The sequence below is a fragment of the Mesocricetus auratus genome, unplaced genomic scaffold (assembly GCF_017639785.1).
Source record: "Mesocricetus auratus isolate SY011 unplaced genomic scaffold, BCM_Maur_2.0 Super-Scaffold_6730, whole genome shotgun sequence".
Lineage (NCBI taxonomy): Eukaryota > Metazoa > Chordata > Mammalia > Rodentia > Cricetidae > Mesocricetus > Mesocricetus auratus.
The window spans coordinates 28517825-28544496 of record NW_024429184.1 but is presented as its reverse complement, the minus strand read 5'-3'; positions in this window follow the sequence as shown (position 1 = coordinate 28544496).

Below are 26672 nucleotides of genomic sequence, written 5' to 3'. Positions count from 1 at the left end.
ATTATGCTGCCTTTTAAGCCTCCAGAAAAGTATCACATTGCTTCCTATACAAACATAACACTGCTGGCTGGGTGGTGTCATTTTGGGATTCTGTATGTGAAGTGACAAGCAGAGAAACATGACTCCATTACATGCCATTATGTTCTTTTAAATGTGACAAACTGATTGAAAGAAAAACAGTTATTTTCAAACTTCATTCATGTAGCCGCTGAAAAAAAGTTGTTACTTGCTTTGTATTTTTCACAATAAGCTCAACAATTTGCGGTAATATATACTTGATTAAGGCATATTTTTACTTTATGTGAGTTATAAATCAAATACACACATATATGTGAATGTTACTAGGAGAAAATAATGCTAAACTTTCCTAGGCAAACTATATTTCATGAAGCTGAAGCTAATGAATTTCATTTTCCTGAGAAAGTACATAAAACTCCCCTAAGGTTTTTCCGCCTTTGAGAACAGTTACTGCTTATGAACAGTAGAAAGGTAGATCTAATGCTAGTATTCATTGTTAGATACCTAATGGAGAGCACAGCTCGTATGGCTCATTCCCAGAGAAAAGTCGATATACTCTTTGCTAAACACTGAAGAGTGCCTCAAAGAAATCAAGGGATTTTTACAGTTTTCATTTAGTAGAGGTAGAAAAGTATAATTCAGATGTTTTAAGTTATTTTACTTTCCTGAAAATGAATGTTTCTCAATGTTACCTCTCTGCGATATAGTATACAATTTGAAATATGCCTTTCTGATACAACATTCAGACTACACTCCATAGGCTTGTTCTATTGTCTAAGGAGTGGATGTTTTAAAAGATGAGCAAAAGTACCAACAAATACTCTTCAGATCTGCTGTTTGAAGTCACATGTTTATATATGACTGCATATGATGGTACTAATTTCACCACACACTTTTCAAATCCAAATGAATATGTATTCCTTCATCTAATAACTTCTTTTCATCCTGATTTAATATTTTAACCATCAGAAGTTTTTTATGCTGATATTTTTATTACTTTAATTTTAAAACCTTGCTTCACATGTCAATCCAAGTTCCTTCTGCTCCCCTGCTCCTGTACCCCCCACCATCACCCCCAGCCTCCCACTCTATCCGCACCTCCTTCCACATAGGGGATATTCAGAGTCTGTCATTTCACTCAGGACAGGTTCCAGGCACTTCCCTAAGAGTCCAGACTAAGAGATCATCCCTCTTTGTGTTATTGACACATGAAATTCATTTGTATGTCAGGGATAAATACTGATCTACTGCCCAGGGCTACATAGCTTTCCCAGGCCTCCTCACTGACTCTCACACTCAGGGGTTCTGGATCAGTCCCATTCTGGCCTCCCAGCTGTCAGTCTGGGGTCCAAGAGCTCCCCCTTGTTCAAATCTGCTGTCTCTGCTGGTTTTGCCAGCCCATTCTCTGCCCATTTGCTCATCGCTCCTCTCTCTCTGTCACTGGGTTCCATGGGTTCAGTTCAGTGTTTAGCTCTGGGTGTCTGCTTCTGCTTCCATCAGTCTCTGGATGAAGGTTCTGGGATGGCATATAAGGTAGACGTCAAGTTCATTATCAGGGAATGGGCATTTAAGGTAGTCTCTCCACTATTGCTTAGCTTGCCAGTTGGTGTCATCCTTGTAGATTGCCAGAGGTCTCACTGGTGCCAGATCTCTCTTCTATCCTATGACTCCCTCTATTATGGTATTTCTCATCCCATTTTCCCCCTATTCTACCCTCAACTCAACCTTCCTGTTCCCCCATGACCTACTCTCTCTTCATCAGAAGTTTTATTGTCCCAACCATCATTCCAGCACTCCAATTCAGCTCTTTTTATGTACCCTACCCTGCAACCTATCAATCATTTCTAATCATCTTTATTGAAGTGGGTGGGATTCATTCCATATTTTTGCTTTTATTTGCCAACTACAACTTCCGAAAAATTTATAGGAACTAAACATTAATTTCCATTAGAAATCAGAGAAAACATCACACATATTTGTTACCTAACCTTGGACCACGTAAAAATCCATACATATATCAGTGTGGTAATTAACCTCCCATGAAGAAGTAAATGATGTTTGTTGCACAGGCATAATTGATTCTGCCTAATTTAATTTCTGATAAGAAATTTTTAATTCTCTACCATTATTATTATAGCAACGTATTTACCATTACATTTGTAACCAAACTTATAATTATCTGTTCAATTATACCAGCATGGACTTGAAACACAATTTCAGAGGCCACATCAGGGATAAGATTGTCATGAGTAATGTTACGATGCCTGTCTTATGGTTATTCTGGCTATGATGAAACACCATGACAAAAAAGCAAGTGGATAAGAACAGGGTTTATTTATCGTATACTTTCCCTTCATTATTCATTATTGAAGAGAGGCAGGAACTCATATAGGGTAAGGACCTTTTTATAGGTCCTGGAACAGAATTCATGGAGGAGTTGTTTTGCTCATCATGGCTTGCTCAAACTGTTTTCTTACAAAACCCAGCACCATCATCTCAGGGGTGATACTACCCACAATGGGCTGCTACATCCTATCAATCACTGCTTAAGAAAATCCCTACAGTCAGTTCATATGGAGGCATTTTCCCAATTGAGGTTCACTCCTTTCAGATGTCATCAGATTGCGTCAAGTTGCCATAAAACTGCATGCACAATAATAATGTCCTCAGAAATTTTTGATAAAGGGAATTGCTTGATTGAACATGATGAGATGTTACTAAAGGATCATCATTCTAAACTTCATATAGGAAAAAGTCAATACATGATTTCCACTAAAATACTCATTAGAATATTAAAAATTAGGTAATTTCAGGTTTTGCCTTTTAGCATATCCAACATAGTAAAAGTTAATATTCACAGAACATGAACACAGAAAAGTGAGTTTTCATTTCTGTTTGGCTTTGAATATCTTCTTAAGAAACAGATTAGATTACATCTAATCTGTGGAATTTTCCACAGGTCAAATTCTTGAATTTGTTATGTTTATTTCATACTTCTTTTCTGAATTTTGTTTATGTCTATAGAGCTTTGATGAACATTCTACAATGACATGCCCATATGTTTGCAATGTATGTAATTTCCCAAATACAATATTCATGGAGTCTGTTCAACTATTCATTTACATAAACAATATAAAAATTAGATATAATAAGAAGATATTTGCAATAAGAAAAAAATCACGTTCTATCTTAATCTTTGTTCCAATGCTGCAAAATACACCATAACTAAGCAACTTTTCTAAAAGGAAAAACTTAATTGGAGGTTTGCTTACAGTTTCAATGATGTAGTCCATTGTCATTATGGAGGGAAGAATGGAAGCACACAGAGAAATATGATGCTGGAGAAGTGGCTGAAGTTCTACATCCATGTCCACAGACCTCAGGGAAAGCAATTTGGCCTGGCATGGGCTTCTGAAACATCAAAGGTCATCTCTACAGCCACATTCCCTCCAACAATTTCACACCTCCTTATCCTTCTAATCTCATCAAAGAGTTCCTTCTACTCCCTGGTGACCATTCAAATATAGCAGCCTGTGTGGGCAGTTAACTGTATTCCAATCCCTGACCTCAATAGACTTGTATCCATACAAAATATTCATTAATCACCAAAACTCCATTCAGATCAACTTCAAAAGTACCTATCTGCAAAAATCCAAACTTCAAAGTCTCTTCTGAGACTTCTGGCAATTTAACTGTAATCCCCTATGAAGTTAAAATATAAAGCATATCACATATTTCCAACATATAAAGGTAGAGAATATATATTATCATTACAAAATGGAAGAAAGACACCACAGTGTGTAAATATTGGACCAAAGCAAACCAAATCCAGCTGGGAAAACTACAATTTCTATATCTTTATGTGTGTTGTTAAAGGCCTCAAGATTTCCAACTACTTTCAGCTTTATTGACTACAATACATTTCTATCTCTTGGACAAGCTCCATACCCAGTCTGCAGATTTCCTTGCCAAGTAACTCACTACTGTGACTTCTCCAACATTGTGAGGTATGCAATAACTATAACAATCCAAGATCCACTCTAACAGCTTCATTAAATGACATCTCTAAGCCTCCAGTCAGGGACATTCCAAACACATGCCTGGCCTCAGTGTTTTCCCTTAGATTCTTGACTCTGAAGCCTGAAGCATATTTGTCTGAATCTGTCAAGTTCTACTACATGATGGGTGTATAACTTGGCTCTTTTGTTAAATTACAGTTTCATCACCTTCCTGATGTTGATGGTTTCTTTCATACCTTATCTTTTTGTTTAATTAATTTACACAAGTTGGAAACTTAACTGGATAGAATCTTGTCCTTAGGATACCACTTTCTTTATTCCATTTAGTATAAGATTATTCCATAAAAGTTTTGTCTCCTTGAGTACTATACTTAGCAATGTTACACTTCTTGGTGCTATTTTCTCTCTTTAAACTATAGATTCTGTAATTTTCTTTGGCCTCCATGATCCTTTTCATTGTAAATCTTTATAAGAGTGATCACTAAATAAGAGTGGTCACTAAACTCTGTACAGTAGAATCAGTACTAGGATGTTGTGAAATCTCCTATGCCAAAACTATTACTATGAAACTCCTCAGTTTCACTTTAGATACATCTTTTTGACAGGGGTGAAAAGGAGTCACATTCCTTTCCAAAATATTAAAAGAATGGTCTCTAGGCCACTTACTAATATTTGCCCCTGTGAAAATTCTTGAGCCGTGTCCCCACAATTCAAATTGCCTTAGGCACTGTCTTCCATGTTCCTACTAATATGAAAGCCTTCAACTACTTTCCTAATCCAAAGTCATAAAGTTTACATTTCTCCAGTAAGCAGTATGGTCAGAGCAATATCCTGCTCTTTGGCTTCAACTTCTGGCTTAGAAAAAAATATTCTTTTGCTGAGAAGAGAGGCCACAGCTATGACAATTCATATAAAATAAATAATTTAATTAGGGACTTGTTTAAATTTTCAGAGGTGTATTCCAATATCATTATGTCAGAGAGCATTGCAACCCACAGACAGACATGGTTCTGGAGACATAGCTTAGAATTCTACATCCTGATCCTTAGACAGTGGGGGCAGATACTGGTTCTGATATAGGCTATTGACACACTTCCTTTATCAAGACCAAACCTTCTAATCCTATAAAATTTGTTTTTTAAATTCCTAGTGATTAAACATTCTAATATTTGAGCCTCTGAAGATCATTCTTATTCAAACCCTCACACATTATATTATATGTCTGGATAAAAATAATTGCTGATCAACTTTCATTAATATTGCACAATAATTCATGATGAGGTGGTCTATCTCAGCAAAGAGATTTTTATTTACAAATTTGGTTCTTTAAATGTGAATAGACTTGTTCCAGTAGAAAAAATAGACATCTTTATTATTCTCCAAGCAAAGTGACACTTGGACTACTTCAATAGAGCTGTAAAAACTGGAGCTAAAATGGCAAGCATAAAGCTGAATGTCATTTAGGTAGATATTATGAAGTTAGATTTCCACAGTGTGATTCCTGACACACTGTTTTTATTTTTATAAATTAGAAACATGTTTAAAAACTTTACCATCATGCTTTCCTGTTTATAAAACTAAAACACTATCACAGGATAAACATACATATGCAGAAGAGTGTAATCTCAAGATAATGTTCAAATAAAACAAAGAAAAGTGACATGATATATATTTGTGCTATTGTTCAAGCTATTGATTTTATTGTTATTAAAAATGATAAGCTAGAGTATGTGAAATTAATAAATTGCTGTGATGTAAATCATCAAAGCAAGTTCATCAACAGCACAACCAGAGTGTGCCTAGAACTCCAAAATCATTATTTCCTTGAAAATCAAGGTGTCATTAATTAGTGGTCAGAAAACAAGAAAACAAGTAAAAGCTGAACAGCCAGTAATTAATAAGAAATAATTGCTTTAAAAACTTTGTTTCAAATGCTTAAGAAATTATTATAATCAAGCAGTTTTATCTTTGGAGAGTAGTTCCATTTTGTTCCAACTTTGCCTTTTCTCTAGATATAGACATTTCAGAATATATTCAATTATTTTTTGATAAAAGCAAACAGGAAACAAAAAATTCCAAACCTTGAAAATGAGGTCATGAGTTTATATGATCAGATGGAAGTGGCAGACTTTATCTAAACACAGTTGAGGCATAGGAGCAAGTTCAGTTAGATTGTATTATCAATGATACAACCAAATGTAAACACTCAAATTATTCTGAGTTTGGGAAGCTATTTTGAGCTCAGTGTATTCTTGAAAAAAACAGTTTTTAAGGAAGAAAAATTTTTGTGGTGTTATTAAATAATATAAATTCATAGATCCAGTGTCTGGTAACATACTAAGTGAAAAATTGATGGATTTTATGAAGAAACAATACTAGAACACATTTTGTTTCAACCCTTAAATATATAAGGTTCCCAAAAGGGATATATTACATTGTTAATAATAAGAACATGAATAATAAGTAAACTAATTTTTAAGAATTTTATGCTACATTTGTTTTTTAATCTAAAAACTGGTAATATAAGGACAACTATTATTTTTCTTGGCATAAAATAATGTTACATGTTGAAATTTGGAGTTTTATTCCAATACAAGGATTCTTTTATTTTTATGGGAAATGTGTTTTCTGATTGTAATACAATATCATTATATTTAGGTTGTTATATACATGTATACATATATGCATTCATATGTATATCAGATTTTGGTATACGATCCCATCACACACATATCTTTTTAAATGTAGAAAGATTTGTTCCAGTGTTTCCAGAATTCAGGTATTAATAAATACAAATAAACTACTCTTCTGTATTATAACTACCACATTATGTGAATAAAATGAATTAGAATTTAGCTTTAATTTTTTCTCCACCAATAATAGTTAATCAATCTGAGTCAATTTTTGCCTTTTCTAATACATTGTAATGGTGACTTTTACGTTCCTTTCCAGCAATTCAACCAAGGCAACTTCTACTTGTGAACATTAAACATTTCATCAATATGAGAGTTTCACTGTAGAAATGGTATTAAAAGTTTATCCATTCAGTGCACTCTTTAGAGATGATTAACTGTCTTTATTATATTAAAGCAAACCCAAAGCCATCTGCCAAAGGCGATTGTGTCCAAGCACTGAAACCATTTCATGTGAAAACTCATTTTCAGGCTCCTAATTATTTTTCATTACAGTGGCAGTGTGGAATAGATTGGAATTGGACAGTAATTGCCAGGTCTGAGCAGTGTGGACCATTGCAATGTATCAGTTTAGATGAAGTGTGACAAGGATACATCTAGCTACTATATAACGTCCATTAGCCAACTTCCCTGTCCCTGATCATGTAACACTTCATAGAATGTGGTCACCACAAGGTCATAATAATGGCTTTCTGAGTGACTTCAAGTATTTTGTACAAGTACAAGCTGTTAACCCCCAATGTTAGCATTGTTCTAGTAACATCCAGTATTGTAACTGTCAAAATATGTATTCTTCAACAGGAAGAAGTAAACTTAAAAGTGTGGTTTCAAATTCAAATTTGACTTCTTACACAGATAATGCTCTAGAAGGAAAATTATGCCAGAAATTGAGATAATGATTTCATATTTTGTCACCTTAAATGATAATTAATTAGTTGTATTCATGAAGGAATAGTCTCAACTTATGTCTACCTGTACAACTGATCATTTTGTAGCCAACACAGTGGCAGAACTATACTGCTGTATCTACAAATAAAGACTTTGCAAAAGTTTTCTAAACAGCAATAAGTTAAATAATGAGACAGATGATTGATTATCCACTTGGTAATCTTCATCATATCAATAGCATTTTGCAATGTCTGGACACATTTCTGTTTATCACAATAGAGTGGCTGCTATTGGTGTTTACAGGATAGACTTCAGCGATGCAGATAAACATTGCTCATTTCATAGAAGAGTTTTCAATGATAGATGTGCTGTGTTGTTGACCCAAGCACATGGGATATAATTCTGTGTGGTGCTATCTTTATGATGTGAAGAATTGGAATAATTTTCTGCCAGGCCAGTATAGGGTTTGCTCATGTAAAAAAATTGACAATTTCTCTAATCTCTACAACTTCCTATTATATACATGTCGAGTACTTGAAAAATCATGAATATAGCCTACACTATACATACTTATTTAAATTTTTGGGCTTTAAAATATTCTTTTCTGTTTAAAATAACTGTCAGTTGCTCTCTACTATGGAGAATGGTGTCTTTGTAATTATTTCAGAGTCTTTATTAGCTTGGCCTCTCCTAGTATGCTTCATTTTTTATAAATTATAGGATATCTAGACAAAATTCTTTTAACTAACTTGAGAAGTTACCAGGTCACATGCTAAAATTTGAGAAGTATCTGAGTAAATGTATGAGCAAAACTTTTCTTGAGTGAGCTCAAAGTATGTTAAGTTTATACAATTGCAACTGGGTTTAGGTGACTCAGTAAAAATTAACTATTTGAGTGAATAATTTGAAAAGACCACATTTGATGAACATGATAATCCAAGTCACAGAGCCATAAATCACCACTTTAATTTAGTATTTCCAACTCTCAGCTTGACCTTGCCCTTCTTCTAGGAAACCTATTATGAGTTTAATCATAGGTTATAAATATATGTCACAGAAGGGCTGAACAACACATGGATCTATCTGTGCATAGCAGAAAGTACATGAACCCATGACCCAAGAAGAGTGCTGCTCTTTAGAAAATGCATACTGTGGATACTGAACGCTATTTGTCCATGCTCAATCAAGCTTCTTTTCATAGAAAACTAGCCATACTACTCACATTATGTAGCCATTCTTTCAATGACTAATATATAGCTTGACATTTCATCATTTTTGTACACTAGCCAATAACCTAAATTTCTGACCTAGTGGTTTTAAGATAGCCCTAATCCTGTTAAAAATGAAATAATGAACAAATAGTGAGTGAAGAAAGAGCAAAGATTTAAAGAAGACCAGTGTCACTTCAATATATTGAATCAGCAAATGCTTTTATACACATGGAGACATTCACTAAATAGAAAAGAAGGATATATAGAAACTTAGTTCCTGCTAAAATGGGTCCATAGGGAAACAATCACCAAAATAATTTCAGAGTAGGAACTGGGGAATCTGATGTTTAGGGTAAAAAATGGTTACTTCATACAGTTTTATATTTAGTATGTAATTTTAAAGTTAGTAAAACCATTGTGGTATAAATTAATTGATAAAGCACTCAGAGTCATGCAGAATATATATAAATATGCATATTTACATAGATATATGTGAATGTATATATATGTGTGTGTATTTATATATGTATATCTGAAAATATATGTTTAAACAAGATGATGCATCTCAAATTACTAACACAGTATTTTAAAATAATGCCCAACGATTTACGTCAATGAAGTATTATCTCCATAAAAATCAAAAAGTTTGAAAACATATAAGTATACAGACACTATAGACAAATATGATTGCTCTGCTGAATATTGTGTGGATATTTCTTATTTTTTTGTTGCTGGTGATTGCCAGAAGCTTCTGCTCAGATCCATCAGGGTACATGGAAATAATTTTTATGCAAAATTTTAGCACGAAAAGTAAATGATGCAGAGACAGATAATGGAACTGGATTTGGATATTTATCATTGTTTAAAGAGATTGGTTGAGTTTCTTCTGGTCCTCTCCCAGTGCTTAAGGTGAGTGGACGGGCCCTGTTCTGAGCCCCACTCCCCACATCCCCCAGCTCCATCTCCCTGGTCATTTTCTGCACCTAGAGAGGATCTTCTCCCCCCAAGGATTGCCCTGAATCTGCCCACACCTCAGTCTTCAGTGTCTTCCAGTCTTTTCCCAGTACTTAAGGTGAGTGGGGGCCCTGCTCTGAGCCCCAACTCCCTATATCCCCCAGCTCTGTCTCCCTGGACATTTTTTGTGCCTAGAGAGGACATTCCACGCCCCCGGAAGGATCGCCCTGAATGTGCCCACACCTCAGTCTTCAGTGTCTATGGGTCCTTTCCCAGCTCTTAAGGTGCTTAAGAGTGTCCCATACCCACCTGCATTGAAGTATTGGACCTGCTTGAACGCACTGGAAAGGATCCTTAGATCCAAACCCACCAGGAGAGGAAGCGACCCCATGAGCTCCCACTGAAATAAAGGATGGGAAGAAAGCAATATAAAAACACAGCTAACAACAGACAAACCAGTATGACATGACCAGAGTCTAGAAACCCTACACCAGCAAGATCTGAACATACCAACACAGACCCTGAAAGTGATAGAGGCCCTCAAAGAAGATATAAGAAAATCCCTTAAAGAAATGGAAGAAAACACAAACCAAAAAATGCAAGAAATCAACAAATCTGTTAAGGAAAGGCAAGAAAAAAACAATCAAACAGACAAAGGAAACAATTCAAACAGTTCAAGACCTGAAAAGTGAAATGGAGACAATAAGAAAAACACAAACTGAGGTAATTCTGGAAATCGAAAGGCTGAAAAAACAATTAGGAACTACAGATGCAAGCATAACTAACAGAATACAAGAGATGAAAGGCAGAATCTTGTGCACTGAAGATGAACTAGAGGAAATAGACTCATTGTCAAAAGAAAATATTAAATCCAACAAATCCTTAACACAAAATATCCAGGAAATATGGAACACTGTGAAAAGACCAATCAACATAAATCCAGCCACACTGAATGTCTTAGAGGAGAAAGTGGGAAGTACTCTTGAATGAATTGGTACAGGAGATTACTTCCTGAACATAACACCAGTAGCACAGACACTGATATCCACGATTGATAAATGGAACCTCCTGAAACTGAGAATCTTTGGCAGGGCAAAGGACACAGTAAACAAGAAAAAATGACAGTCCACAGAATGGGAAAAGATATTCAAAACCCCACATTTGACAGATGGCTAATCTCCAGAATTTAAAGAACTCAATAAGCAAGTCTCCAGAACACCAAAGGATCCAATTAAAAAATGGGGTACAGATTCCTTATGTGAAGCAAGTGGGGATAGGGTGGGAGGCTGGGGAGGATGGTGGGGGAGGTACAGGAGGAGGAGGGGAGAGAGAGGGAACTGGGATTGACATGTGAAGCAAGGTATTTAAAATTAAAGTAATAAAAAATGGGGTACAGAACTAAATAGAGAATTCTTAATAGAGGAGTCCAAAATGGCCAAGAGACACTTGAGAAAGTGCTCAACATCTTTAGCCATTAGAGAAATGCAAATCAAAACAACTCTTAGATACCATCTCTCTCCTGTCAGAATGGCTCAAATCAAAAACTCCAATGACAGTTTATGCTGGAGAGGATGTGAACAAAGGGGTACACTCCTCCACTGCTGGTGGGAATGCCAACTTGTGAAGCCACTTTGGAGATCAGTATGGAGATTCCTCAGGAAAATGGAAATCAGTCTACCACAAGAACCAGCAATTCCAGTCTTAGGCATACACCAAAAAGATGTACCTTCATACAATAAGGACATCTGCTCAACTATGTTCATAGCAACATTATTTGTAATACCCAGAACCTGGAAAGAACCTAGATGCCCCTCAACTGAAGAGTGGTTAGAGAAAAATTGGTACATTTACACAATGGAGTATTACTCTGCAGGAAAAAAAAAGGAATCTTGAAATTTGCAGACAAATGGCAGTAGAAGAAACCATCTTGAGCGAGGTAACCCAGTTACAAAATGACAAACATGGTATGTACTCATTCATACATGGATTTTAGACACGGAGGAGGGCGTTGCCAGCCCACAGTCCCACCACCAGAGAGTCTGGGGTGCAGGGAGGACCCTAAGTGAGATATGCATGATAACCTGGAGAAGGGTTATGGGATGCGATCTCCTAATTAGATTGGGGATGGGGAGATGGGGAGAGCAGAAGAAGATGGGAGAAAGAGAGGGAGAGAAGAGGAGGGGAGAGAATGACATGGGAGAGCAGGAAGGTTGAGCCAGGGTAAGAAATGGATGGGAGAGACCATAAAAAAAGGGAGACATTATAAGTGGGAGGAGAGATCTGGCACTAGTGAGATCTTCACAGATCTACAGGAATGACACCAACTGGCATTAAGGCTACCTTAAATGCCCTCCCATGATGGTGAGAATGATCACTGCTTTGAATGCCATTCTAGAACTCTCATCCAGTGGCTGATGGTGACAGAGGGGGACACACACAGCTGTGAACCGAATTGAACTCGTGGAACCTACTTGCAAAGAGGAGTGATGACCAAGGGAATCAGGATTGGGCTGGGGAGGCCCACATGAACAGCTGACCTAAACAAGAGGCATCACATGGACCCCAGACTGATGATTGTGGGCCAACATGGGACTGATGCAGACATCCTCCCACTGAACCTGGGTGAGAGAGAAGAGGCCTTGGCAATCTGTGGGACTTTGGAGAGTGGAGCAGTATTTATTCCTGGCATACAGAAGGACTCTGTGAGCCCATGCCTTGTGGAGGAATGCTCTCTCAGACTGGACACATGGGGAAGAACCCAGGCCATTCCCGGGATGATGTGACAGACTCTGGAAATCCCTCATGGAGGCCCTTGCCCTCCCTGGGAAGTGGAGGGTGGATTGAGTGGGCACGAGAGGTTGGGAGGTGAGGAAGGAGGGGAGGGAGAGGGAGTTGAATGTGACATGCATAAAAAGTTAAATAAAAAATATGGAAAAAAACTTGGAGCAGGAAGCATTGAAGGTCATTCTGTGAAAAAGAGAGCTGTGTTCCTTTCAATACATGTTGTGTTCAAACAATCCCTAGGGGTAAAAAAAGAGATTGGTTACAAAATGTTGTCGGTTATGATAAGAAAGAAAGATGAAAAGGGGAATTAGATTTAAGGATTGATGTTGATGTCTTTGATCCATTTGAACTTAAGTTTTGTGTATGGTGATAGTTATGGATCTATCTGTTGTCTTTTACATTCCAGCATCCAATTACTCCAGCACCATTTGTTGAAGATGCTTTGCTTTTTCCATTGTATAGTTTTAGCTTCCTTGTCAAAGATCAAATGTTCAAAGGTGTGTGGGTTGATATCAGGGTCTTTGATTCAATTCCATTGGTCTACCTGTCTGCTTTTGTGCCAATACCGAGCTATTTTCAGGACTATAGCTCTATAATAGAGCTTGAAGTCCTGGATGGTGATGCCTCTGAAAGTTCCCTTATTGTCCAGGGTTGCCTTGGCTATCCTGGGTTTTTTGTTTTTCCATATAAAGGATTGATATGGAAACAAAGGAACAAAGGAGATGGGGCATGCTGTGTAATATGCTTGGTATACCCAGTGACAATCATTAGAGCACCCCAATTTCTCATTTTATTGCAGGTACCAATTATAAATAACTTTTTCATTAGGGGTGGAACTTTTTGTAAATGTCCCCACATCAATGCTGGGATTTTGTCTGACTTTAACCTATACAGGCCTTGTGAGTGTTGCTACAGTCTTCATGGGCTTAACTATGAGTTGATCCTGTTGCGTCTGAAAAGAGTTGTTTCCTTGGTTTCTTGTAACACTTCTGTCTCTAGCAATATTTCTGTCTCTTATTCAGCATAGATCCTTGAGCCTTGAGGAGAGGGCTGTGATGAAGATACTCCATTAGAGAGCTCAGTATTCCAGTATCTCTTATTCTCTGTTCATTGTCCATTGTGGACCTTATTGATAATTTCCATGTACTACAAAATTTTTCTGAAGAGAGTCCAGTGAGGCAGTGATCTATGGGTGTAGCCACCATGTTTCTCTAGCAGAATAATTGTAATTTTCCCCCTAAAGTTTCAATGTAATCCCTACAAAATCCTAACACAACTTTTCAAAGAAACTGAAAAAATCTTCAACTTTATATGGAAACCAAAACAAACAACAACAGCACAAAATTAGGATAGCTAAAATTATTTTGAATACTAGAATTGTTGGAAGCATCAGCAGTCCATATTCAGGTTGCATACAGAGAAATAGTAATAAAAACAGCCTGGCTTTCGCACACACACACACACACACACATGAAAAAAAAAAGACACACTGATCAATGGAATTGAAATGAAGACCGAGTCCTTAGTCACATACGTCTACAGACATTTGTTGTTTTTTTGTTTTTTTTTTTACAAAGAAACAAGAAATACCCCCTGGATGCATGTAAAAGGATAATAATAAATCTAGATCTATCCTGCTAGACAATACTCAACCCCAAATGAAACAAGATCACAACATAAGAGCAGATACCCTTGATGCTTCAAATGACGCTGTAACAATAAGTGACACACTTACTGAAAGTAAAACTAAATATTTATTGTAGAAATTACTCACAAGATACCAAACAAGTAACCCAGATGAGCCCAGTAGTTTTCCACTGCCGAACCGGAAGCCGAACTCCAGGAAAAGAGAGCAAGACTTCCTGTGTGCTGTCTCTTATGCCTTCCCCCGTAACACCCCCTAGCCATGCCCAAAAGTGGGCCTGGTTAGTGACGTGGTTCACCGCCTACATACATTTACGTCTTTACATCCGTCCGTATACATCTTTAGTCATGCCTAAAGTGGGTGTGGTTAGCGGTGTGGTAAACCGCTCTTACCTCATCTAGTAAGTCACATGATTATTGGTGACATACAGGCTTCCTCCTACAATTCCCCTTTTAGTCTAAAAAGGACAACTAACTTGTGTCAATGAACAAAATGTATCAAACACCCATTCTATCTAAAGCTAAACTTATCTGAAAGAAACACCCAAATCTGAGCACCTCCTTCCAATCCCAACTCTAAAATAATTGAAAACTAACACTAACCAGAGTAAACTATCTTATAATATCAATAGTAGGGAGAGGTGGTGTGGAATTCTCAAAACTACTTCCTGCTGAGATGGGACGATGATAATCTCATGGAGACCTGTGAGAAGAAAAATGTTAGTATAACAAAATCTCAGTAGATCAGACAGTCTCTATATGGCAGGAGATGCTTGATTGAAGTTCCTGACTGGGATTCCAGTGTTGATTGAAGCTCTCATCTGAAGCTCTGGCCAGATTGTAGAAGATGTGCTGTTTCAGTTTCTTGGTCCGGAGTTGTGTAGAGTGATGTAGTTTCAAGCCAGTTTCAGGATAGTGCTTGTTAGGTGGAGTCAATGATGTTGGGCAGTTCAGATGCCTCCAGTCGAATCAGTTGAAGTCAAGGAAGTGGATCCTCAATCTCTTTCTGAAGCAGTTGAAGATTGCTGTCAGGAAATCCCTTGATCTCTGGAAAACTCAAGCATTAATGCTAACAAAGAAATATTTTAACTTTTATATGTATGCATACTGGAAGAGGTGACAATAGGGAAGATGGTAAACCTGAAGGAAATTAGACTTTTCAGAAAAAGAAATCCACAGATTATAGTCCCTAATTTTATTTTCTTCCGTCTTATATCAATGGCTCTTTGATATAATACAGAAATTCTGAATTTTATTTAAATAATATGCTTGAATTTAGAGTAGGAGAGCCAATCCAACTCCAAAGTTAATTAATGGGGACTGAGCTATGTGAAGAAATAAAGATAAAAGGGTAGTATGAAAAAACAATATAGAGAGATTTAGACTTTGATACCACACAGTGAGTTACTGTTTGTTTGATGGTCCTCAGTGTAGCTATTCATTCTTCTTCAGGAATCCATATGTCCAGTATTCTTTGCTGAGTTTACCTGTGAAGACAAAAAACAAAACATTTCTCTTTCCTTTTAGGAGGTCACTTTACCCATGGTGGAATATGAATTTGTAGATGAGATGTTATCTTCCTCCTCCCGAGATGTCTTCTGTTCTAATCGAATTTTAATTAATTTTGATGGAACCTAAACCTTTTCTTCTCCTGTGGAAACAAAAGCATAACCCCTTCCCCAACATAACACATATCCTGGTTTCCAGACTGAGGTCATAACATCCTTAAAATACACTAGTTGGTTCAGTTCAGAAGTCTTCTCTGTAGTCCAGTGTCTTTCTGCTGCAGTTCGTCATTTTTCATCAGCATTAAGAAAATTCAACGTTAGTAAAGCATTATGTAACCTGTGTTTAGGTGTCTTTGTTTTCCCTGGCTGTTTATGAAGCATCTCTTTTAAGGTTCGGTTAGATCTTTAAATTACTGCTTGTCCTGTGGGATTGTAAGGTATATCAGTTACATGTTTTATATTATAATATTTGAAAAATTGTTCCAATTTACTGGAGACATATGCTGGAGCATTGTCAGTTTTTATTGTTTTAGGTATACCCATAACAGCCATCACCTCTAAGAGGTGTGTAATAACAGAATCAGCTTTTTCAGAGCTAAGGGCAGTAGCCCATTGGAAGCCTGAGAATGTGTCTATGGTATGGTGTACGTATTTCAAACTGCCAAATTCTGGGAAGTGAAATAAATCCATTTGCAAAAGTTCATTTGTGTCAGTTTATCAGAAGACCTGGATATACAACTCAGATCTTATTTCCTCACTGAGCTTATTAACTTAACTGAAATTCATCTTGGCTTGATAAGATTGTTCCTTTGTAACTTATTGTAACTCTTATTTTAAGATTAGCAGCTCTCAGTCTCATATGGGAAGGACATTTAAGGTAGCTGCTACACTTTTTCTTAGATTTTTAGTTGAGGTAATCCTTCTGGATTTTTGGACATTTCCCTAGGGCCAAGCTTCTTGTTAAGTTCAAAACAGCTCCCTTTATTGAGGTATCTCTTTCCTTGCTCTCCTTCTCTGTTTTTCCCCCAACTGAACCTTTATGACCATTCATAGTCTCCTTCCCCCTATCCTTCTCACATCTTCTTTCCACTACCTCCGTACCCCCTGCTCCAAATTGTCTCAGGAGATCTTGTTCTTTTCCCTTTCTTGGGAAGAAGTCCTCCTTCTTACCTAGCTTCTCTGGAGTTGTGTATTATAGGCTGGTTATCCTTTGCTTTACATCTAATATCCCCTTATGTGTGAGTACCCACCATGTTTGTATTTCTGCATCTTGGTTTCCTCTAGTTCTATTGATTTGCTATGAATTTCAAGATGTCATTTTTTCCCTGCTTAGCAGTACTCAATTGTATAAATGTACCACATTTTCTTCATTAATTCTTTCACTGAGGGACATCCAGGTTCCTTCCAGCTTCTAGCTATTACTAATAATACTATTGTAAACATAATCGAACAGATGTCCTTGTGGTCTGAATGTGCATCATTTGGGTATATACTTAAGAGTGGAATTTTGGGGTCTTGAGGTAGACTCATTCGCATTTTCCTGAGGAACCACCATACTGATTTACTAAATGGCTGTACAATTTTGAATTCTTGATGGGGGATGTCCTTCAGTATATGTTTCTCTTATTGGTTGATGAATAAAACATTGTTTGGCTGACAGATGCAGAAACATATTTGGGACTAGTAGATGAGGAGAATTATGGGAAATGTAGTTGGAAAGACCTCTCCAGAAGCAGATGCCTAGTAGAAACAAATAAATTAGTAGTTTAGGGTTAATAATTAAGACAGAACTATCCAATAAGAAGCCCTAGTCATCAGCCAACAGTCTAATAATTAATATAGCATCTGTGGCTTATTTAGCGCAAAGGGGCTGCAGGACATGGTGAGAAAGAAACTCGAGCAAGAAAATGGAGCCCAACAGATGAAATTCCAAGGGGAACCTGACAAAAACTTAAAAAGGGATTCTAAAAACTAAAGAACAGAGACAAGCACAGCTTCTTGGTAGCAACATTTTCTGTGGTGGCCCCTGCTTGCTACAGACAAGCAGAGGCTCAAGTCTCTTACTGAACAAATGGTGTTTATAAGTGACCAGCAGCATTCTGATGGTGGCATAGAACAAGCTGGTGAGCATAGCTCCCAGTGCTGGTGGTAAATATATTCCCACCATGTTGGAAAGATAGCAGCTAAAACATCCCCTTTAATTTTAGCACTGCTGTTCAGCAGATACTATGGTCAGAGATAGAAAAAGATATGCAATAAAGACTGATTCACATGAAGAAAAACCTCTGAAGTGTTTACAGGGTTTTTAATAGTATAAGTAGGCTGGAGAGAGAGAAAACAAAGGATAAAGTGGTTAAAATAAATAGAGTAGCTGAGTATGTCTTCTCTTGTTTAGATGTTGTGTTTATGGACCTCTTTTAAAAATGTAATGTATACAGTGACTTGGGACAGCCACAGAGCTTCCCATCTTGGTAAAACAGGCCCTGCATCTGGGTCTGCATTCCAGTGCCTAGGGATTGCCTGGGAAATTCACAGAGCTTCCCATCCCAGCGGGAGCCAAGCACTCCAGATTCCAGGTCTTCACTTCCAACAACGAGACCAGGAAACCAGCAGATCCATGTAAAGAAGGCCCCACATCCTGGCATGCCTTCCAGTGACTGGGGATGGTCACAGAGCTTCCCATACTGGTAGGAGCATCCCAGATCCCAAGTCTGCTCTTCCACCAAAGGGACCAGAGAACCAGTTGGGAGGCTAAGCACAACAAATTCCTGTTCTTCTTCAAAAGCAATGGGACCAGAAGTAGGATAAGGATTAGAAGAAATACCAGATATTGAACTTGCTAGCACCCACTGACAGGGAATTCTGGTACCCTATACCAGACCAGTAAGGGACTCTTTCTGCACCCACCAGAAGAAGAGATGGGAAAGAGACAATACAAAAACACACTCAGCAACAGAAAAACAAGTATGACACCACCAAATAATAGAGACTCCATACCAGCAGGGCTCCAACATTCCAATGCAAATGAAGCAGAAGAGAATGACCTTAAAAACAACTTCATGAAAATGATAGAGGCCATAAAAGAGGATACAGGAACATCCCTAAAAGAAATGGATGAAAAAATAAACCAAAAAAAATGCAAGGTATGGAAGAAAAAACAAAGCAAAAAAAAAAAAAAAGGAAATAAATGGAAGAAAAAACAAACAAAAAAGGCAGGAAATGGAAGAAAAAAGGTCAGGCTTCCTAGAATTCATTGAGAATGAAGACACAACATACCCAAAACTATGGGACACTTTGAAAGCAGTTCTACAGGGGATGTTCATAGCACTGAGTGCCCACAGGAAGAAACTGGAGAACAGTTATACTAGAGAATTAACAGCACAGCTGAAAGCTATATAACACAAAGAAGCAAACTCCCCCAGGAGGAGTAGACATCAGGAAATAATCAAATTGAGGGCTGAAATCTATAAAGTAGAAAAGAGGAAAACAAAACAAAGAATCAATGCAACGAAGAGTAGGTTCTTTGATAAAATCAACAAGATAGACAAACCTTTGTCTAAACTTGCCAAACAGCAGAGTATGAACATGTAAATAAACAAAATCAGAAATGTAAATGGGGACATAATAATCGACTCTGAGGAAATTCAGAGAATCTTCAGGTCATACTTTTAAAACCCTTACTCCAAAAATTCGAAAATTTAAAGAAAATGGACAATTTTCTGGATAGCTCTCACTTGCCAAAATTAAATCAAGCAATTTAAGCAATTTAAGTAGACCTATAACCGCTATGAAAATAGAAGCAGTCATCAAAAGTCTCCCAACCAAAAGAAGCCCAGGTCCAGATGGCCTCAGTGCAGAATACTACCAGGAATTCAAAGAACAGCTTATACCAATACTCCTCAAAGTATTCCTTGCAATAGAAGCAGAAGGGTCTTTGCCAAACTATTTCTATAAGGCATCAATAACATTGATCCCCACGCCACACAAAGACACAACTAAAAAAGAGAACTTCAGACCAATATCCCTCATGAACATTGATGCAAAAATACTCAATAAAATACTGGCTAATCAGATCCAAGAACACATCAAAACAATCATTCACCATGATCAAGTAGATTTCATCCCAGGAATGCAGGGATAGTTCAACATACAAAAATCCATCAATGTAATCCACCATATAAACAAGCTGAAAAACAAAAATCACATGATCATCTCACCAGCTACAGAAAAAAGCCTTTCATCCAACAACTCTTCATGAGAAAGGTCTTGAAGATATCTGGGATAACAGGAACATACCTAAACATAATAAAAGGTATATACCACAAAACAATAGCCAACATCAAACTAAATGGACAGAAACTCAAAACAATTCCTCTAAAATCAGGGACAAGAGAAGGCTGTACACTCTCTCCATACTTTTTCAATATTGTACTTGAAGTTCTAGCCAGAGCCATATGCCAACAAAAGGAGATCAAGGGGATACAAATTGGAAAGGAAGAGGTCAAACTTTCACTATTTGCAGATGTCATGATAGTTTACATAAGTGACATAAAGGACTCTAACAGGGAATGCTTACAGCTGATTAACACCTTCAGCAAAGTGGTAGACTACAAGATCAACTCAAGAAAATCAGTAGCCCTACTATATACAGATGATAACAAGGCTGAGAAAGAAAACAGAGAAACATCACCCTTTACAATTGCCATAAAATACCTTGGGGTAAAGCTAACTAAACAAGTGAGAGTCCTGTATCGCAAGAACTTTGAGTCTTTAAAGAAAGAAATTAAAGAAGCCTTCAGAAAATGGAAAGATCTCCCATGCTCTTGGATAGGTAGGATCAATGTAGTAAAAATTGCAATCCTGCCAATAGCAATCAACAGATTCAATGCAATCAACATTAAAACACTAGCACAATTCTTCACAGACCTTGAAAAACAATATACAACTTTGTATGGAAAAACAATAGACCCATTACAGGCAAAACAACATTACTCAATTAACAACATCTGGAGGCATCACCATCTCTGACCTCAAGCTCTATTATAGAGCTGTAGTCCTGAAAACAGTTTGGTATTGGCATAAAAATAGACAGGTAGACCAATGGAATCAAATTGAACACCCTGATATTAACCCATACATGTATGAACATACGATCTTCAACAAAGAAGCTAAAAATATACAATGAAAAAAGAAAGCATCTTTGACAATTGGTGCTGTCATAACTAGATGCTGGCATGTAGCACAATGTGGATAGATCCATGATTATCACCAAGTACAAAACTTAAGTCATTATGGATCAAAGACCTCAACATAAATTCAGCCACATTAAACCTCCTAGAAGACAAATTGGTAGCTACCCTAGAATTCATTGACACAGGAGTCCACTTCCTGAATATACTGCCATTAGCACAGACATTGAGAATGAAAATTAATAAATGGGACTTCCTGAAACCAAGAAACTTCTGTAAGGTAAAGGACATAATCATCAAGATAAAATGGCAGCCCAGAAAATGGGTAAGATCTTTAGCAACCCCTCATCTGACAAAGGGCTGATTTCCAAAATACACAAAGAACTCAAGAAGCTAGTGACAAAATGCCAAATATTCCAATTAATAAGTGGTGTACAGAACTAAATAGAGAATTCTAAATAGAGTAATCTAAAGTGGCTGAAAGACTCTTAAGAAATTGCTATACATCCTATACATCCTTATCCATCAAGGAAATACAAATCAAAACAACTCTGAGATACCATTTTACACCATTACACAGAATGGTTAAACTCAAAAATACCAATGATAGTTTATGCTGGAGGAAATGTGGAGAAGGGGGAACACTCTCCCTTGCTGGTGGGAATGTGTTGCTGGAGTTTCTTGCACGTTCCCACTACCCTTTTCCCCAAGTAAGTACACAGACACGATATTAATTATTAAACTGTTGGCTGATAGTTAGGACTTCTTAATGTCTACATCTGTCTTAATTTTTAAGCCATAAATACTAATGTTTGAATTTTGACATGACCTTATCATACCAGAGAACACTTGGCATGTCCTATCTTCCCAGTCTCTGCATGGAGTCTCTTTCTGGTAGGCTCTATCCTCCTACACTTCCCAGAATTCTCCCATGTCCTAGTCCCACCTATCTTTCTCCCTGTATTGGCCAAGCAGTGCTTTCTTCATCAACCTATAAGAGAAACATCCATAAGGACATCCAGCAATATCTCCTTTTTTTCTCTCTAAATAAAAAGAATGATTTCAACTTTAACATAGTAAAATTATATATAACAAAAGAGTTATCAAGTTAGAACTACAGTTAACAATATTCAATCAATTATCATTTAACAAAATTTAAAGAGCTTATATCTATCCTAGGTTTGTGAGTTTAAATTCTTATATGTAACTTATTTTTTACATAACTAGAAAAATATACATAATTGTCTTCAATTTATCAGAAACCACAGAAGGATAATATATAAACTCTAGAATTGACAGAGACATCTTGATGCCTATAAAATCACCCAAAGTTGCATCCATCATCAGCACATAGGCCATATTGTGTCTGGCATACTCCTCAGTGAATCAGGAAATTTTAAGCAGTACTCCTGTATTAGTAGTTTATTGGTCATTTTTCTCTCTGCCTTGCAGAATGTCTAGCAGACTCTTCCATGAAGCAGAAACTCCTTTGAACTGTCCCATCTTGTTTTGACAAATTCACCAGTCACTTTCCTGTGGGTCCTATGTGACCAGGTTGTACAGCATACAAACAGTCCAGGGAAGAGCATTTTCTTGGCCAAATGACTAGTCTTCCCATGTCAAAGGCAAGCTTTATAGGTAGCAACAATCGGTATTCAATTATATATTACATTTTTATAATATATATATTTTTATTTTTAAATTTAAATTTAAATTAGAAACAAGATTGCTTCACATGTCAATCTCAGGTCTCCATTTCCCTCACCTCCTCTCATGCCCTCCCAACAACACCTCCAATATCCCCTCATTTCCCCAGGGAGGGTGAGGCCCTCCATGGTGGGGTCCATAGCCTGTCATTTCATCCAGGACAGGGCCTAGACCCTCCTCAAAGAGTTCAGGGTGCGAGTGCATCTCTCATTGTTGGATGGGAGTCCAAAGTCCATTTGTATACCCAGGATAAATACACAAGGCTCAATATAATACCTAGGCCTCCTCACTGACACCCACATTCAGGGGGTCTTGATCAGTCCCATGCTGGATTCTCAGGCATCAGTCTGGGATTAAAAAGCTGATTCGGGAGTTAAACCAGCCCAGTCTTAATCCCTTTGGTCATCAGTCCTCCCTCTCTGTCACTGGATTTCTTCAGTTCAGCTCAGTGCTTAGCCATGGGAGTCTGCCTCTGCTTCTATCAGCCACTGAATGAAGTTTCTGTTTCCCAGACTCTCTAGCCATGGGATTGTAAGCTGGCACTCCCCAGATCTAGGTCTAAAATCCATGTATGAGAGAGTACATGCCATGATTCTCTTTTTGTGCCTGCGTTGCCTCGCTCAGGGGGGTTTCTTCTAGTGCCATCCATTTGCCTGCAAATTTCGGAATTCCATTGTTTTTCTGCTGAATAGTAATCCATTGTGTAAATGTACCACATTTTCTCTATCCACTCTTCGGTTGATGGGCATCTAGGTTGCTTCCAAGGTCTGGCTATAACAAATAATACCACTATGAACATAGTGGAACAGACATCCTTGTTGTATGAATGGGCATCTTTTGGATATATGCCTAAGAGTGGAGTTTCTGGGTCTTGTAGTAAGTTTATTCCCATTTTTCTGAGGAATGTCCATACTGATTTTAAAAGTAGCTGTATGTGTTGGCACTCCAACTAGCAGTGGAGGAGTGTTCCCCTTTCACCACGACCTCTCCAGCATAAATTGTTCTTGGTATATTTGATTTTAGCCATTCTGACAGGAGTAAGATGGTATTTCGGAGTTATTTGGATTTGCTTATCCCAGATGGCTAAAGGATGTTGAGCACTTTCTCAAGTGCATCTCAGCCATTTTAGACTCCTCTATCAAGAATTCTGTATTTAGTTCTGTAGACCATGTTTTAATTGGATCCTTTGGTGTTTTGGAGACTTGCTTCTTGAGTTTTTTTGTGAATTTTGTAGATCATCCCTCTGTCACATGTAGGGTTAGTGAATATATTTTCCCAGTCTGTGGGCTGCCTTTTTGTCTTGCTGACTATGCCTTACAGAAGCTTCTAAGTTTCAGGAGGTCCCATTTATTAATTGTTGATCTCAATGTCTGTGCTACTGGTGGTATGTTCAGAAAGCTGTCTCCTGTACAAATTTGTTCAAGGATACCACCCACTTTTTCCTCTAAGAGGTTCAGTGTGGCTGGATTAATGTTGAGGACTTTGATCCATTTGGACTTAAGTTTTGTGCATGGCGATGAACATGGATCAATCCACATTCTTCTACATGCCAGCCTCCAGTTATGCCAGCACCATATGTTGATCATGCTTTCTTTTTTCCATTGTATATTTTTAGCTTCTTTGTCAAAGATCAGATATTCATACATGTGTGCATTAATATCAGGGTTTTCAATTAAATTGCATTGGACTACCTGTCTATTTTTGTGCTAATACTAAGCTCTTTTAAGGACTATAGCTCTATAATAGAGCTTGAAGTCAGGGATGGTGATGCCTATGGACCTTGCACTGTTTTTTTTTTTTCTTACCAAGGTCATAAATTTTATTATACCCTGAATAAGGCTGATATTTAAAGAGCAGAGAAAATGCCTATACAAAAGGTTTATAGAACACTCATTTACATACTGGATATATATTCTTTACAATATAGAATAGTGAAAACTGTGCTAACAGATAAGACAGATAAGGCAACATTACAATGTCTTTGACACTGAGGATAAATGCATTGCGGTTTCTAACATGGGTATAGTCCAACACTGGAGACTATAAGACCATTAATGAGAAGGTTAATGGGACCCTGGCTATCTATTGGAAGTGTTAGGTAGGGTATCACTGAATTTACTCCCAGGAGAATGTAACTTGTGCCCAAATGATGCCCGTGGGCAATGCCCCTTCCCAGTGTTTCTGAGCACACAGTATAGTCTATGATGTTTATGCCTCACCTTGCTCTGTTCAATAAACATGCTACACACAGAAGACAGAACCTAGTCCTACCAGCTTGTAGAGCTGTCTTCCTGTGGTTCCTCAGAGCAAATTCTGTAATACCCTTGACCACTGCCTTGAGTAAAGGTCACATCTGGTCAGTCAGTTTTGAAAGCACATTCATGTGGCTTCTTGGATGCATTCCATCATGGGAAGCCCTGAAATCCCAATTAATTAGAAGGCTTGCTTCAGCTCTGCCCTGCTGATTTCTAATCAGGCCTTCTCCCCCTCCAGCAAGGACCCTGGCCTATGGTCTTTGGGTCACATTTACATATAAACCATCCTAGGATGTGGCACTTCTTGGCCAGAGCATAAACTTCAGTCCCCACCCCACCCCATCTGGGTTTTAGCTGCATATGAATAGCTGAAACACTAGAAGCTTCTGTGGAAGACATAGAGCCTCTAGGGAATGATGCATGTTCCCTCTAACAGGCACATCAGAGTGTGTCCATGAAGGAGGTCCTTCCTTAGAGACCAAGGCAAACATTTGGCACAGAAATGAGGCACTTGCTTTTGGTGCATCAATAGGAGCTAAAAAGTGGAATGGTCCACCTGTATACATACAGACACATACAGGAGCTAAAAGTGGAATGATCCAACTGTAAACACACACAAACACACACATGAGCTAAAAGTAGAATGGTCCACCTGTACACACACACACACACACACACACACACACACACACACACATACACAAAACCAGAGCTGATTTCAATTCTACATGTAGTTCCATCTCTGCCCCCTTTTGAAACAGAGGATCCACCATGTAGATTTTCAAACCCAGCTTGACAATGGTCGCCTATCCCAGCTACGAGATGTGTAAGCTGGCACTGGGGACTATAGAAATCAGAGCATGGGAATTTCAGGCTGGGATGGGGATGCTCGAGCCTTCCTGGGGTGTGACGTTCTGAGAGAAGGAGACTCTGGCTTTGTCTCCCAATAGCCCTGCTCCACCTCCATTCCGGGAAGTGCAGGGCTCACTGGGTCTTCAAAAATCCCTGACCACTGACAGAAGCAGGCAGGAAGCCTGCAACACTGGGGTGCCGATCTTAGCATGAGCCATCACACCTGACTCAGCAAGTCAAACCCAGTCTGTGAGGACTACAATTACCAATCTTTCTCTTCGCCCCCCTTCTCTCCCTCCTGACACCCACATAGGTCCCCATGGAAGCTGCAGGTGCCGCAGGGAGAATCATGGTAACAGTTTAGAAATGCCACATGCACTGTACATCCTGCAGGCCCGGAGAGGGCCCAGTCAGTCTTGCAAAGGAGGCCGAGACTGATCCCAACATCTTAGTCTCCCACATCTCCTGGACATTCCCATTAGGAAAGAGATTACCCACATATGGGCAAGACATGTTGCTGTGCAAACAGAGGTTGGGCTACTTGAGGCTGAACCGCTTGGCAGAACTGAAGATGAAGTACTGCGTGGTGTCACCCCGAGACCACTGCTCACCTTCTCCTTGAGGGGACAGTTGTCTCTGGTGCGTCTACAAGGAGACAATCCTTCCTTGTGGTGGTGCACTGTTGAATAGGGTTGTTTTTGGCTATCCTGCATCTTTTGTTTTTCCATAAAAATTGATTATTGATTTCAAGGTCTGTGAAGAAATGTGCTGGTATTTTAATGGGGATCGAATTGAATCTGTAGATTCCTTTTGGTAGGATTGCCATTTTTACTACATTGATCCTACCTATCCAAGAGTATGGGAGATCTCTCCATTTTCTGAGGACTTCTGTAATTTCTTTCTTTAAAGACTCAATGTTCTTGTGATTCAGGTCTTTCACTTGTTTGGTT